Genomic DNA, 14,642 nt, shown 5'->3' with positions numbered 1-14,642 from the left:
GGTCGACGCACCTCTCGTGGGTTGGGAACTGCCACATATATCGTGGATAAACGGGGTACCAGGATGCGGAAAGACGACTCACATTGTCAGCAATTTCGATGAGGACAAAGAAGTGGTAGTCACCTCCACAATCGAAGCCGCCAAAGACCTGAAAGAACAACTTACACACCGATTTGGCGAAAAAGCTAAATCAAGGGTACGAACTATGGCATCCGTGCTAGTGAACGGGTTCAACGAGACCATAAAATGTAACCGTCTTACGGTCGACGAAGCCCTCATGAACCACTTCGGAGCCATAGTAATGGCGGCACAGCTGTCCGGAGCTAGCGAGGTGGTCCTCATCGGAGATATCAACCAGTTGCCTTATATCGACAGAGAAAATCTGTTCGAAATGAGGTACTGCCGACCAAGCCTGACAACAAACATCACCCGTGAGTTATCCTGTACGCACCGAAACCCCCTGGACGTCGCATACGCCATTAGCGAGGTCTACCGTAACATCTACTCTGCAAGCCCCATCGTCCACTCCCTCAAAATGGAGAGATTCACTGACGCCAACATACCATCCGACCAAACCAAAACCCTATATCTGGCCCATACGCAGGAGGAAAAGAAACTCCTGATGGACCAGGGATACGGAAAAGGTGAAGGGTCAAGCGTCATGACCATCCATGAATCTCAGGGACAGACCTACGGCGACGTTATCATAGTCCAGTCGAAGAATGTGAGGCTCCGTATACACGAAAGTGTTCCTCACGCAGTTGTGGCAATCACTAGACACACTGTGTCTATTACACGGACGATGGTAGCGACGCTATCGGCAGATTCATCGGCCGAGCGGCGGGTGTTTCAGAAAAGACGATCCTAGAGCACAGCCTTAAAACATCTATACATAAACGCGACATCAGAGTCGCCGAGGCTGTGCTCTCTCTCTGATCGAGCACGGAACAGGGCCCGCTGGATTGTAGTAATTAGGATTAAAAAAATAATAATAATAATAAAAAAAAAAAAAAAAACACCATATACAGTATTTTTATATATTATATATTATCATTTATTATTTAGTATGGACTATTTATATATCATTTTAAATTGAAAAAAAAAATATGTCAGTGTGGGCCACGTCTTCCAAGAAGACGACAAGGTCGAAGTCCAGTGAAGATCTGCTGATGTTCAGTAAAAATATAAAATAACGCCACAATTTATAAAAATAAAATGTAAAAAAAGGCACGGGCAACTGTGAGCCCGTGGATGTTGTAAAGTAAATAAAAAAATAAATAAATAAATAAAAATACTTTACTTTTTTTGTTATATTCATTGGTTTATGGCAGTTGAGAATGCTTTGAAGATATGATGGGGATCATACATAGTATTATTAATTAACTATTCTACTTAACTTCTTCAGTTAGGAGCAGATACGCTATTAATCCTTAACTTCGCAGATTTTTTTTTTAATATTAAAATAATATTCATACCACTTGACTTTTAAGGCCCAAGGATGTCTAGAAAAATAACAAAAAAAATCTAATGAGGATAGTTTAAAAAAAATCACATGTATCTTGTGGGATACATTGCCAAGAGCATTAATAATAATACTACGCTAACAATGTATCTCAGATCACTACAGATACATTGCCATATTAACGATGACTTGATTATAAATTTCATCATTCTCCTGCCCTTATCCCAACTCTACTTGGGGTCGGCGCAGCATGTCTTCTTCTTCCATACTTCTCTGTCGGACGTCATCTCACTAGTAACATTCTTTCTAACCATATCGTCTTTCACACAATCCATCCATCGTTTCTTGGGTCTTCCCCTACCTCTATATCCATCCACATCCATTTTCCAAACCTTTTTCACAACATGGTCCTCTTTCCTCCGCATAACATGCCCATACCAAGACAGCCGGTTTCCGGATAGCTTGTCGGTTACCGGTGCCACTTTCAAACTTCCTCTTATGTACTCATTCCTTACTCTATCCATTCGCGTAACACCACACATTACTCTCAGCATTCTCATCTCCGCCACATGCAATTGTCTTTCAGTCATCCCTTTTATAGCCCAACACTCTGATCCATTTGATCTGATCCACTTGATTATAAATTTATTTATACGAAAATCATTATAATTAAATAGCGTTTATTATCAGTAGTTTTTTATTTTATTTATTTTTATTATCAATAGTCTGTACTATTTGGATTGAACCTTCTATTGCAAAAAAATAAAACAAAATCACATTAATTTTGGAAATTTATATTATGGAAATTAAGAAAACTGTTTCGATCAGGTAATAGACAAAGCCTCATACCACATTTAATGCACATAACAGTCGTTTGGCCTTTGATGCAAAGCTTGCAACGTCCTTTGGGCCCAAAAGAAGGTAAATTAAGAAAGAAGGTAAATAAAGTCCAAAAGAAGGTAGATTGTATCCATCATATTTTACGTTAGGAGTTGGCCTTAGGCTACTGGTTGTTTTTTTTTTGGTGCTGGTGGTAGAGAATCACAATTTTCAAATGGTTTCTGGCGCCCAGAATGTTAAAGCTCTTGTATAATATGATGCCAGAACTTCTTTAAACTCACATGTTTTACGTTATTTATGACAGTATGCCTGCGATATAAAATCCAGCTATTGTTCACGCACATGTCTAAAATTTGGGAAAATATGGGTAAGTACCATCGGTGGTTTTTCATCTCCGTTCTGTACAAAGGTCGACACCACCCATATGGGCTCTGTAGTGCTTTATTATATTGGGACAGGAGATAGCAGCTCTCTGTTTTAAATCCTTATTGTACCGCTGTAAACAAGTGTTTCCGAAACTACTTGCAACAGTGACCACTTTGTTGTCATGCCATTTTACAACACACACTTTGTCTATGTTGCAAACCACTCGTGAATAAGATCCTTGACCTTTCTTCTTGAGGGCTTTATCAGATAACAGTTTCTGTTCTGCACCACGTAGTCGATTCGATCTGATTGTTTCTAAAGAAAATATTCCTATATCATATCGCAGTACGTGAATAAACTCTAAGCTGGTGAAAAAGTTATCAAAATAAATAACTGAACATGCTGGATCAGGAATAGTTCTACACAGTAATAGGACGACTTTTGCCCCAAAGCCCAAACTTAACTTTTCTGGAGAAAATTCATGATATATTAGTGTCTTCGCCGCCATAAACCAGAAAATCGTAAATAAAGCCCGAAACTCCCGCTCTAACAAATACTTTGTACCCCCATTTGCGAAGCTTGCTTTTTATATACTGTTTTCGATTACCGGCTTTTTTGCCTTTATATGGCGCCATCATTTCATTAATACTAAACCTTGTTTCATGAGGTACTTTCAAAAATTGGTACGAACTTTTTCAATGAGGGGCCTAACTTTAAAATATCTGTCACCGTCATCAAGTAAGATATCGTTAAAGTGAATGTGTACCGTCGTGTCTGTTGAAGTTTTTTGAGTGGCATTACATCAGCTATTTGTGAAAATCTAAATTCTTGGGACCAATAGTCAGTATACGCCATATTTACGATTCGCATGATCAAATTAATTGCGATAAAATCTTTGATAGATTGTTTGGAAAAATTTAGAGAGCGACCAATTGTTTGAGTTGTTGAATATAAATTACTTTGCTGTGTAATCATATCAATGATGCCATCATCAAAAAAATAACAAAAATATTCTAGACATATTGATCGTGTATTCTTTATATTCGATGGTGATGGTGAGGCTGCTACTATTGCTGGGGATGACTCAGGTGTTTCAGGTACTATTCGGTTCAATTTTGGACTTTTATTTATAACAAATCTTACCGTGGTGACTGGTGAAGGAGGTATAATCGAGTGAAGAGAATCTTGAGAGAATAAAAGTTTTGGTTTCATTGATATCGGAGGGCAGTTAGCAGTAATTTGGGGCATACTGAGATTGTAATCATCGCCAGAAAGAATGTGAACATTTTCAAAAGAGAAAGGACGACGGAGCTGGTGACGATTCAGTGCTGTCACGTTTTTGAAAGTTAAAATTCTCGACCTCATTACTAGAATCTGAACTTTCTTCATCATTTGATGATTGATGGTGTTTTGGTACCATCGCAAGTATTTTGCTAGCTCTTGAAACTCTTGAAAACATTGTACTTATAACCAATAGAAAATAAGTTAAACATGCATAAGCATATGAACAGTTAATCAGCTTGGCAGTGTTGTGCACATACATATACAACAATGTCTTCAACGACACCCTGGGGCTTAAATTAAACCCAATAGTTTCTTCTTATACTGCTTTATTACAGTTTTTACAATAATTTCGATGCGAGCTAATGCTATCTGAGATGCAACGTTTTGTGAGAGAGCAATGTAGGTACTTTTAAATATTATATATGAATTTATGAATCGCCTGATTAAAACTAATAGCAACGAATTACTCGCCGGCGTTGTAATTCGGACCATCCTCCCGCCTCGTTGAAAGGTATCTTTCAACCATTAAATTCTTCGTCCGCTAGAATAGGGCAGAGACGAACCAATGGACGTCGTACACATCCTCTTATCGTATCGACATCAGCGACGCGTGAGATTTTATCTGGACCTGGAAATAATCTTTTAACCCGACCAAGTCGCCAGTTCAATGGAGGTGCGTGATCCTCTTGGAGAAGGACTAAATCTCCGATCTTCAGTTTGCCAAAATTGGTTTTCCATTTGGTTCTTTGCTGTAATTCAGCCACATACTCCTTCTGTCATCTGTTCCAAAAGTGTTGACGGATCCTTTCAAGCCTTTCGTATCTCCGCAAAATTGTTTCCTTAATACTGTCTAGAGATTTCGACGGCAGTGCGTTTAAGGCTCTTCCAATTAAAAAGTGGCCAGGAGTCAAAGATAGGAAATCATCAGGGGAGGATGACAAAGGATAAAGAGGACGACTATTCAAAATTGACTCTACTTGAGCGAATAACGTTAATATTTCTTCGAACGTTAAGTGACAATTTCCTATTACACGTCTTAAATGAAATTTGGCAGACTTTACACCGGCCTCCCAAATGCCTCCGAAGTGAGGAGCGTATGTTGGCGTAAAATGAAATTTAATTTTTTCTTGATTGGCAAAATGGCTAAAAGAATCCTCATTACGTTTTAAGAAATCACTTAATTCTTTAGCTGCTGCAACGAAATTACGTCCGTTATCGCAGAATATCTCTGCTGGCCTACCACGACGACTAATAAATCTTTTCAGTGTCATAATAAACGCATCCTTTGACAAGTCGCTAACAGCTTCTAGGTGAATACATTTATATCTTAAGCAAATAAAAAGGCACATATAACATTTAAGTAGTCTACTGCCACGCCCTTTCCTATTAACTATATAAAATGGACCTGCAAAGTCAATACCAACCGACAAAAAGGGAAAATCAGGATTTACTCTTTGCGCTGGTAATATTCCCATTTTAGGATTGAGCGTGCTGCCACGAACACGCCTGCAGACTACACATCTATTAACAGTGCGTCTAGCTAACTGCCTACCGCCAATAGCCCATACAGTTTCTCTTACACAAGCTAATAATAACTGAGGGCCAGCGTGCATATTTTTTAAATGTTCCTTTTCAAAATATAACTTAGTTAAATGGTGCGCGGAATGCAATAAAATTGGATGTTTCCTTTCGAATGAGTAATTAGAATTATCAAGTCGACCGCCAACCCTTATTACCTTATCCTCATCTAAAAATGGCGAAAAAGAAAGTAATTTGGACTTAGAACTGAGATCATTCGCCTTTACCAGAGTGTCATATTCTATAGGAAATGATTGTTGTTGAGCCACAATACAAAGAAGCCTAAAGGATTTATTTAATTCTGCCAAAGATAAAATATTTTTATTTTTGACATTTTTATTTCTCAAATTATTGATAAACCTATTAACATACGCAAACGATCTTACAATTTTATCTAATTTTGAAAATCTTTCAAAGTTTATATCTAAGGCTGTTAGAATTACAGGATTCGATTTAATTTCTGGTAAATCAAAAGCGGCAATATTTTTATTATTTAACCTTGGCCATTCAGATTCCCTTTTATACAAAAAATCTGGGCCAGACCACCATAAATTCATGTTCAACAGATTACCAGCATCAACCCCTCGTGAGATTAGATCAGCGGGGTTTGATTCCGTATTGACATAACGCCATGACACTGCTTTCGCATGTTCAAGAATTTCAGCAACACGATTAGCTACAAAAGTTTTTAGTTTGCTAATGTCACTGTTAATCCAACTAATCACCACACTCGAATCACACCAATGATATATAGACGAAGGTTTGTAACGTAATGATTCTAGAACACTTGCGGTTAACCGAGCAGCTAAAAGTGCAGCACACAATTCTAGACGAGGAATCGTCATGGACTTTAGTGGAGCTACCTTCGATTTGGAACATAGCAAACGTACAAATATCTGTCCACCGGCATTTATTGATCGCATATAAATACATGCTCCATAGGCCGCTTCTGAAGCATCACTGAACGAATGTAGTTCAATGATTTCGGGAGAGTTAATAAGAACTAATCTTTGTATTTTGAAATTCTTTAAATGCCGTAAATTTTGAACAAACCTTTGCCAATCTCGTTGGATATCAATAGGCGCAAGTTCATCCCAATGTACCTTATTTTTCCACAACCGTTGTAATATTAATTTCGGTTGAATGATGCACGGGCTTAAGAGTCCGAGTGGATCAAAGATTTTAAATGAATTGGACAGAATTGATCTCTTAGTTATGATATCATTTATTGAAATATTTTCAAATGGAAAGTGCAAAGTATCATTTAATGGATTCCAGCCCAACCCTAAAGTACTAGACGACTCACTAATAATAAGATTATCTTGTGAATTGTCAAGATCATCTTCAAATATACTAGGTAGATTACATTTAAATTTTCTGAGATTAAAACAACCTTGACTTAAAGCCTTTGTTACAGAGGATTTAATATGACGCAATTGACCTTCCTCATCAGAACCTGTGATGAGATCATCAACGTAGAAATCCCGTTGAATTATTGTTTTAATTAGCACATCTTCCTGTTCCTCTCCCAATTGCCAAAGACAACGAGTACTTAGGAAGCTTGCACTGGACGTACCATACGTGACAGTATTTAACCTCAATGTTCGTATTGGTTCGTTTTCGTTTTCTCTCCATAGTATTAGTTGCAAATTACGGTCGTCATCATGTATATCCACTTGCCTATACATTTTTTCAATATCGCCACATAAAAGGTATTTATACTGACGGCTTCTAATTAGAATAGAAAATAGATTATCTTGCATATTCGGTCCTACCATCAAGATATCATTCAACGAAAACCCAGAAGATGATGAGGCCGAACCATCAAATACAACCCGGAGACGCGTTGACTCACTATTTTGTTTTACCACGGGATGATGACATAAAAAATAAGAATTATAGGGTTTAGTAACCTTTGATTCCGTAAGATGACCTAATTCAGCATACTCTTTAATGAAGTTAGTGTATTCCAATTTTAATGAAGGATTTCTTTTAAATCTCTTTTCTAACTTCATTAGCCTAAATTTGGCAGTTTGGTAGGTATCACCTAGACAGTCAGGAATGTCAAGTAATGGGAGTTTAACACAAAACCTACCTGACTTAAGTCGATATGTATTTTCCACAAAATGCTTCTCGCAAGCTTCTTCACTCCAACTGAGTAAAGGCCGTTTAGGAAGGTCTTCAATTTCCCAGAATTTAGGTAGAATCATTACATCTATATCATTGGGTGATAATTTAGTCAGAACCAAGTTACAATGTGCAGATTTATGATTTTTATTATAATTATGGCATGACGGCAATGAACCACAAACTATCCAGCCGAATTTTGAACTTCTCAACTTTATTTTACCGTCACCAATGTTCCTAGTTTTATTACCTATAATGTCCCAAAACATATCGGAACCAATTAATAGGTCGATGGATCCCGGATAGTAAAATTGTGAATCAGCCAAAGGTAACCTTTGAGGTAAGTTCAGATTTTTTAAATTAATGCGACTCTTAGAAATATCTCCCATTATTTTATCAAGTACCATGCATGTTAAATTTAAATTATATGAGTTGTTTATAGAGCTCAGCTTCACAGTACAAGTTTCGATGACATTGTTTAAAGCATTGTTGCCTATGCCAACGACCCTTATAGCATCTATGGAATTAGTATTTAAAGATATTTTTTTTATCAAAGAGCGAGTAATAAATGAAGACTGGCTTCCGCAGTCTAAAAGAGCACGAACTCTTGTCGCCTTGTTGGTAATCGGATTAGATACTTCTATAAGCGTAGTTGGTAATAATGCTTGACCGTAGAACCTATTAAAAAGGCACACGGAAAAATCTGCATCATTAGTGACTGCATTGCACTTGACTTCCTTTTCTGGATTGTGAAGTAAGCTGTTATGTTTTTTATTACAATGACAAGGTTTCATCCGGCAATCACTGACGGGATGCCCCTGCCTTAGACAATTTATGCATAATTTATATTTGGATACTTCGCTTAATCTTTCTGGTATGTTTTTTGATTTAAAAACAGGACAATCATATATTTTATGATCATCATTACAAATAACACAATAATACCTGTATGGTCTTTGATTTGTGACAGCAAACGTTTTTGTGTAATTTGTATTCTGATTATTTTTATTATTATATTTGTTTTTATTTATAATACTTTTATTACAATTATTGTAGTTTGGTACAAAACTGCAAGAGGTACTAGGTAATCCTTTATTCTTAGAATTATCATTTTTATTACGATATAAAGATTCTAAAACATCAGCTCGATCGTTTAAAAACTTATTAAATAACTGTAGCGTTGGGATATCATCTAAACCATTTCTATATTCTTCCCACTTAATTAACGTTTGACTGTCTAATTTTGATGAAAGCATATAAATTAGTAATACATCCCACTTATCCGTCGGTTGGTCCAGACTTGCTAGAGCACGCAAATCTTTATTTACCTGATCCACCAAGAAACGAAGCGACTTATCACATTCACGTATAATTGGCTGTATGGAAAATAAAGATTTCAAATGATAATTAATAAGTGCCCGTTTATTGTTGTAACGCTCACAAATAAGGCTCCATGCTTTGGAATAATTAGCAGATGACACTTCGAGATTTGAAATTAGCCTAGCAGCATCACCCTCTAAATAAGACGACAGATAGTGAAATTTCTGTATCGGCGTGATGCGATTGTTGCTATGAATTAAACTTTCATAAGTGTCATGGAACTGAAGCCAGCGAAAATATTGGCCGCCGAACTTCTCTATTTGTATTTGCGGTAACCTTATACCTAACTCGCTGTGATCATGTAAGCATTGAGATTGATCCTTGTGATCAATATTGTGATCATCTATTATTGTTTTAGCCATCGCAATGCAAGAGATAATTTCATGTTCAATATTATCGCGTTCATGCACTTCAACATCAATGCTTTCCGAATTGATCACTTCAATGTCGCTTTGTATATTTTCAAACTTGACGGACAACGACTCGAATTTTGTTAATTTTAAATTTAATTCAACTAGTTCAATATTTGATAAAACCCCCTTTTCGTTAATTTGAGCTAAATAATTCTTAAATTTAGTGATTTGTCCCTTTATAGAACTACGTTTTACTATTAATTCCCTCAAACAAGCGTTAGATAATGATGACCCTTTTTCAGTCATTTTGCCAACCGATGATTGTTACTTTTACAGTATAAATAAAAATTTACAAAAGACCAAATATTCCTTATAATGCTCACGCGCGCTGTTCAGGTCGGAGTGCAATCAGGATTTAGGTGCAGGTCAGGCAACTGATGACGCAGCTCGGTCTCGAACCTTCGTAGCTGCCGCGACCCGTCACTGAAATGTTCGGCAAACAATTTTAAATAACCTGTGATACAGATAATTTCAATTTTGGCTGTACCTAAGTCCTTTATAGTTATCTAAGACACAATATTTTATTGCGCTTATAAATAAGAATAATTTCGAGTTAAATATTATCATTTATTAACTACTCTTAATTATAGTTAATAACCATAATCAATAGATAATTTAATCAATTATTCAATCCGTAAATATATTCTTCTAACCGTTATATTCTTAAAAAAATAAGCGAATATGTAATTTTTTTTTTTCTTTTAAATATTAACGCATAAATGGTAATTAGTTTTAAAGGAAATAATATAGAGTTGTAAAACACTAAACTAACATTCACTTTCTTTGTTATAAAAATTGTTTATTCCAATGTGTATGTAGGTAACAAAAATTAATTTACTAAAATGTATGAACTTATATTAATCAAATAGATTTAAAACTGAAATTATCTTATGAAACTCTTATTTCGTTACTTAATCATTATTAAAAAATATTTTAATGTGCTTTAGAGGCAATTTTGTATAAGTTGTAACTAAATGATTGCGGAACAAAGGAGGGCACTTATCTTCTATTCCTGGCTTCGAAATTAGGCGTGAGCTTTATTGTCTGCACTGATCCTTTCGTTTTACTTGCCAAATTTGTTGTATTTCTTAAGCCTTGGTTCTGGTTCTCGTATCGGGCTGGTTTTAGATCCACAACCTCGACGTGACCTTCCTCGAACACGATGGCAATTTTGTTTCTTAAATTTCTCCTTGAATATTTGTTCCCCTCATGGGCCACCAATAAATGTCTTCAACGACACCCTGGGGCTTAAATTAAACCCAATAGTTTCTTCTTATACTGCTTTATTACAGTTTTTACAATAATTTCGATGCGAGCTAATGCTATCTGAGATGCAACGTTTTGTGAGAGAGCAATGTAGGTACTTTTAAATATTATATATGAATTTATTAATCGCCTGATTAAAACTAATAGCAACGAATTACTCGCCGGCGTTGTAATTCGGAACAAACAATATTCTGTAAAAGTTGTTAGTGAAGCGGGCAGTGTGCACCAGGAGATATATGTCAAATAAACACAAAATTGCTACGCACTGGGCAGTGTGCACGATAAGATTCATCCATTTAAAACGTCAGTAAATATATCGAATCAGGGCTGCAGCCCAAAAGTGGTCCAAAATTTTTTTTTATGTTTTTTATCATTAACGGATGATGTCCCATGTAAATTTATGGCAGGGGACGCCATGGAACCCCATAATAAATTAAAAAACTCACCATAACGAATAATGCAGATATGAAAGGCCAGGCGATGAGTGAGGGACATGGCACTTCAGACGTGCATACACACACACACACACACACACACACCGGCACGCTGGCACGCCCGCACGCCCGCACGCCCGCACGCACACACGTCATTCATAATCGGAGTTGATGTCATCAAAGAAATTTCTGCGGAACATGGCGGAACAATAATTCCGCGATGTACCCGTCCATAAAATATATACGACGACCGTACTTGGGGATCGCCGCACGAGCATCATGCCATGTACGCTCAATGTTTTGGGTGAATGCACCGGAATCGGGATCAACAAAGTTGATGCTGTGATTCACTGTTAAATGTTTATATCCTTCTGTTTCAAGACAATTGTATGCCTTCCAACAGTCAGACATAATCGTGGTCCCCGGCCGATTTTTTTTCACTGCTAATAGTGTTTCCGCACTCCGATGTGGGACGAGCTCCATAAAAATGTCTTTGGACCCACGCTCGATTCCACCGAACATCCACTCTCCATCGATAATGTGACCCCGGTTATATTTTCTTTTGCCAAATTTGGCTTCGTCGATTTTGACCATTGTGTCTTTATCGCCGATCTAAGGTGCCGAGCTATTCATCACCCAATGTTCCAATACTTCCTTTTGGTATTCCTAGTGGTAGTGCCACACTGCATACCTTTGGGTTGCAGCCGAATGGGCCGGCACGCCCGGGGAAGTACCACTCTCTCGCTCAAAATCGGCGTAAAGTGGTAGCTATGCTACCGCGTTTCGTCCGGTATGTGAGAGTCCCGGAGGCCTGATCCCCCTCCCCCCCAAAACATAATGGTTGTGCAGAATTTGTTTTCATTACCCCAGGAGGGTACCATCAGCGACTGCGGTGGAGAATCCCTCTCTGGGCATCCATACTCAGGACGTACACCATCTGAGCAGGGATGCCCAGGCTGCCCTCCGAATTCTGGGGGGGGACAATTTTGCGCTCGCCACTGTTCGGAGCAAGCGGAGCAGGCATCATAAGGCAACCCCTACCACCCACACTGTGAACTTCTGCAACATAAGGGGACTCAACTCCAACTTGAACGCCGTTCACTTTCACCTTGAGACGGCGAAGCCGGCCTTGCTCTTTCTTACCGAGACCCAGATATCCTCTCCTGCCGATACGACATTTCTTTCTTACCCCGGGTACAAATTGAAACATTCCTTTGTACCACGAGCTGGGGTGTGCGTTTACGTCAGAGATGATATCTGCTCTCGACGCCTCGGCAGCCTTGAAGAGCAGGACCTATCGAATATCTGGCTCCGTGTAGACTGCGACGACCATCCGCGAATCTACGCGTGCCTTTATAGGTCCCATAGCGGTAATGCCGAAACCGACCGACTGGTTGAGCACGTCCAAGGGGCTACAGATTCCGTGCTGCAGCAGATCCCATCCGCAGAGATCGTAATTCTTGGCGATTTTAATGCCCACCATGCCGAATGGCTTGGATCACGCACTACCGATCATGCGGGTAGATCTGTTCTCGACTTCGCTTTAGCATACGATTTGACACAACTGGTCACCTCGCCAACGCGAATACCGGACGTGGAGGATCATATACCTTCCCTGTTGGATCTTCTGCTGACTTCCCATCCGGATGGCTACCAGGTTATCGTCGATCCCCCTCTGGGCTCGTCGGACCACTGTCTCGTCCGGAGTACAGTGCCGGTGGCGCGGTACTCACGACCTCGTTTCGTGGGCTGCCGCCGAGTGTGGCACTACAAGTCAGCAGATTGGGATGGGATGCGGTCCTTCTTTGCATCCTACCCATGGGGGCAGGTTTGTTTCTCGCCGGATGATCCGAGCGTTGTTGCTGACTCTGTCGCCGATGTGGTACTTCAGGGTATGGAACTGTTTATTCCGTATTCTGCTGTCCCCATTGGTGGCAAGTCCCAGCCCTGGTTTGGTCGTTTCTGCAAAACAGCTTCACGCCGAAAATGGGAACGCTACCAAGACTGGGCTAACGCATCGGCGTCTCGTGATGTAAATACCAGCGCATTCAGAAAGGAATGTAACTCAGCCTCTAGGTCCTTCAAAAACGTAATTGCTAGGGCGAAGACGGAGTACATTGGCAGAATTGGCGAGAGACTGGTGCGCCTCCCTTCAGGAACACGTGCGTTCTGGTCTCTCGCTAAGGCTGTCTTAGGGAATTTCTGTCAGCCCTCTTTTCCATCTTTGCACAGGGACGGTGAGTACCTTAATAAATCCCTTAGTAAATCCTTCAAGCCGTACCAATGTTTTATGTATTTAAAATAGGGATATTAAATATTAAAACACTTTTGGTAACGCGGTTTGTGTTTGACTGATGTATTGACGTGAAAACTGATGCATTTTAAAGTAAAACAAAAGAAATAATATCGCGAAGCCGACCAAATTGAACTATTCAATTTGGTCGGTGATATCACTTATGTTGAGTTTCGGAATGCGACATTAAATCCTCCAACGATGTATTCTGTGCTTCAACGCACACACGCACACTGTTTTGATAGATATGATTGAATTTGAACTTTGTATGGCGGTAATAAAGTGCAAATTGATTCTTTGACGTAAGGAACATACCTACATCACTTAAACATCAGTGAGTGCTTGTAATTTAATACAATACAATAGCAATAAAGCTCAAATTGACTCTACGTTTTAATTAGAAAATGTTTGTATAAGAAAAAGAAAAGGGCTGTTTTTAGGGTTTTTCCGGCAATCATTCGAATTTTTCTCGCCGTAAAAACCATGCTTGAACCTCAACGAACATTTTAAAAAAATAATTGGCCAAATTGGTCCAGGCGTTGTTGAGCTATGCGCTTAGCAACACATTTTGCGATTCATTTTTATATTATAGATACATTATTTGTATCTTTACCTTTATTAGAAGGTAATTTTTTTTCTTTTTTTTTTAAATAAACACTATAATAACATATTTCTTAAAGTTTTATGATTTTAATTTAATATTATTATATTTTAGAATAGTAATAGCTTTTTTAGATAAAATACCTATATATTTTACTCATTTATGATTACCTAAAGCTCATGTGGAAGCTCCTATTTCGGGTTCTATGATTTTAGCTGCTATTATGTTCAAGTTAGGGGGTTGTTGGATTTAGAAAAGTATATTAGTTAAATGTATTATGTTGCATGTTTACTCCGTAATAAACATTTATCGAAGGCACACGTGTTTTCATTGACGAGAAATCAACCTAGCAAATTAAACCCTATTATTTTGAACATATGGTAGATTATCGAGCCGGTTTGCAACAATCAAGATAAGAATCACTGTCTCGTCGGAACCCTTTGTCTTAGCGATTCCTTAGAAAAAAGGTGCGTTTTAACTAGTAAACAACTTTATTAAGAAAAAATACATGAATTGCGATTTTAAACTTTATTAGTGAGAGTCGCAGCTGAACCTTTGCGCGAGGTAGTTGTGTGCACTTAATTATTTACAATTACTG

Source organism: Vanessa tameamea, chromosome W, assembly GCF_037043105.1.
Source record: "Vanessa tameamea isolate UH-Manoa-2023 chromosome W, ilVanTame1 primary haplotype, whole genome shotgun sequence".
In the NCBI taxonomy this organism is placed as follows: domain Eukaryota; kingdom Metazoa; phylum Arthropoda; class Insecta; order Lepidoptera; family Nymphalidae; genus Vanessa; species Vanessa tameamea.
Note: the sequence above shows the minus strand (reverse complement) of the source record.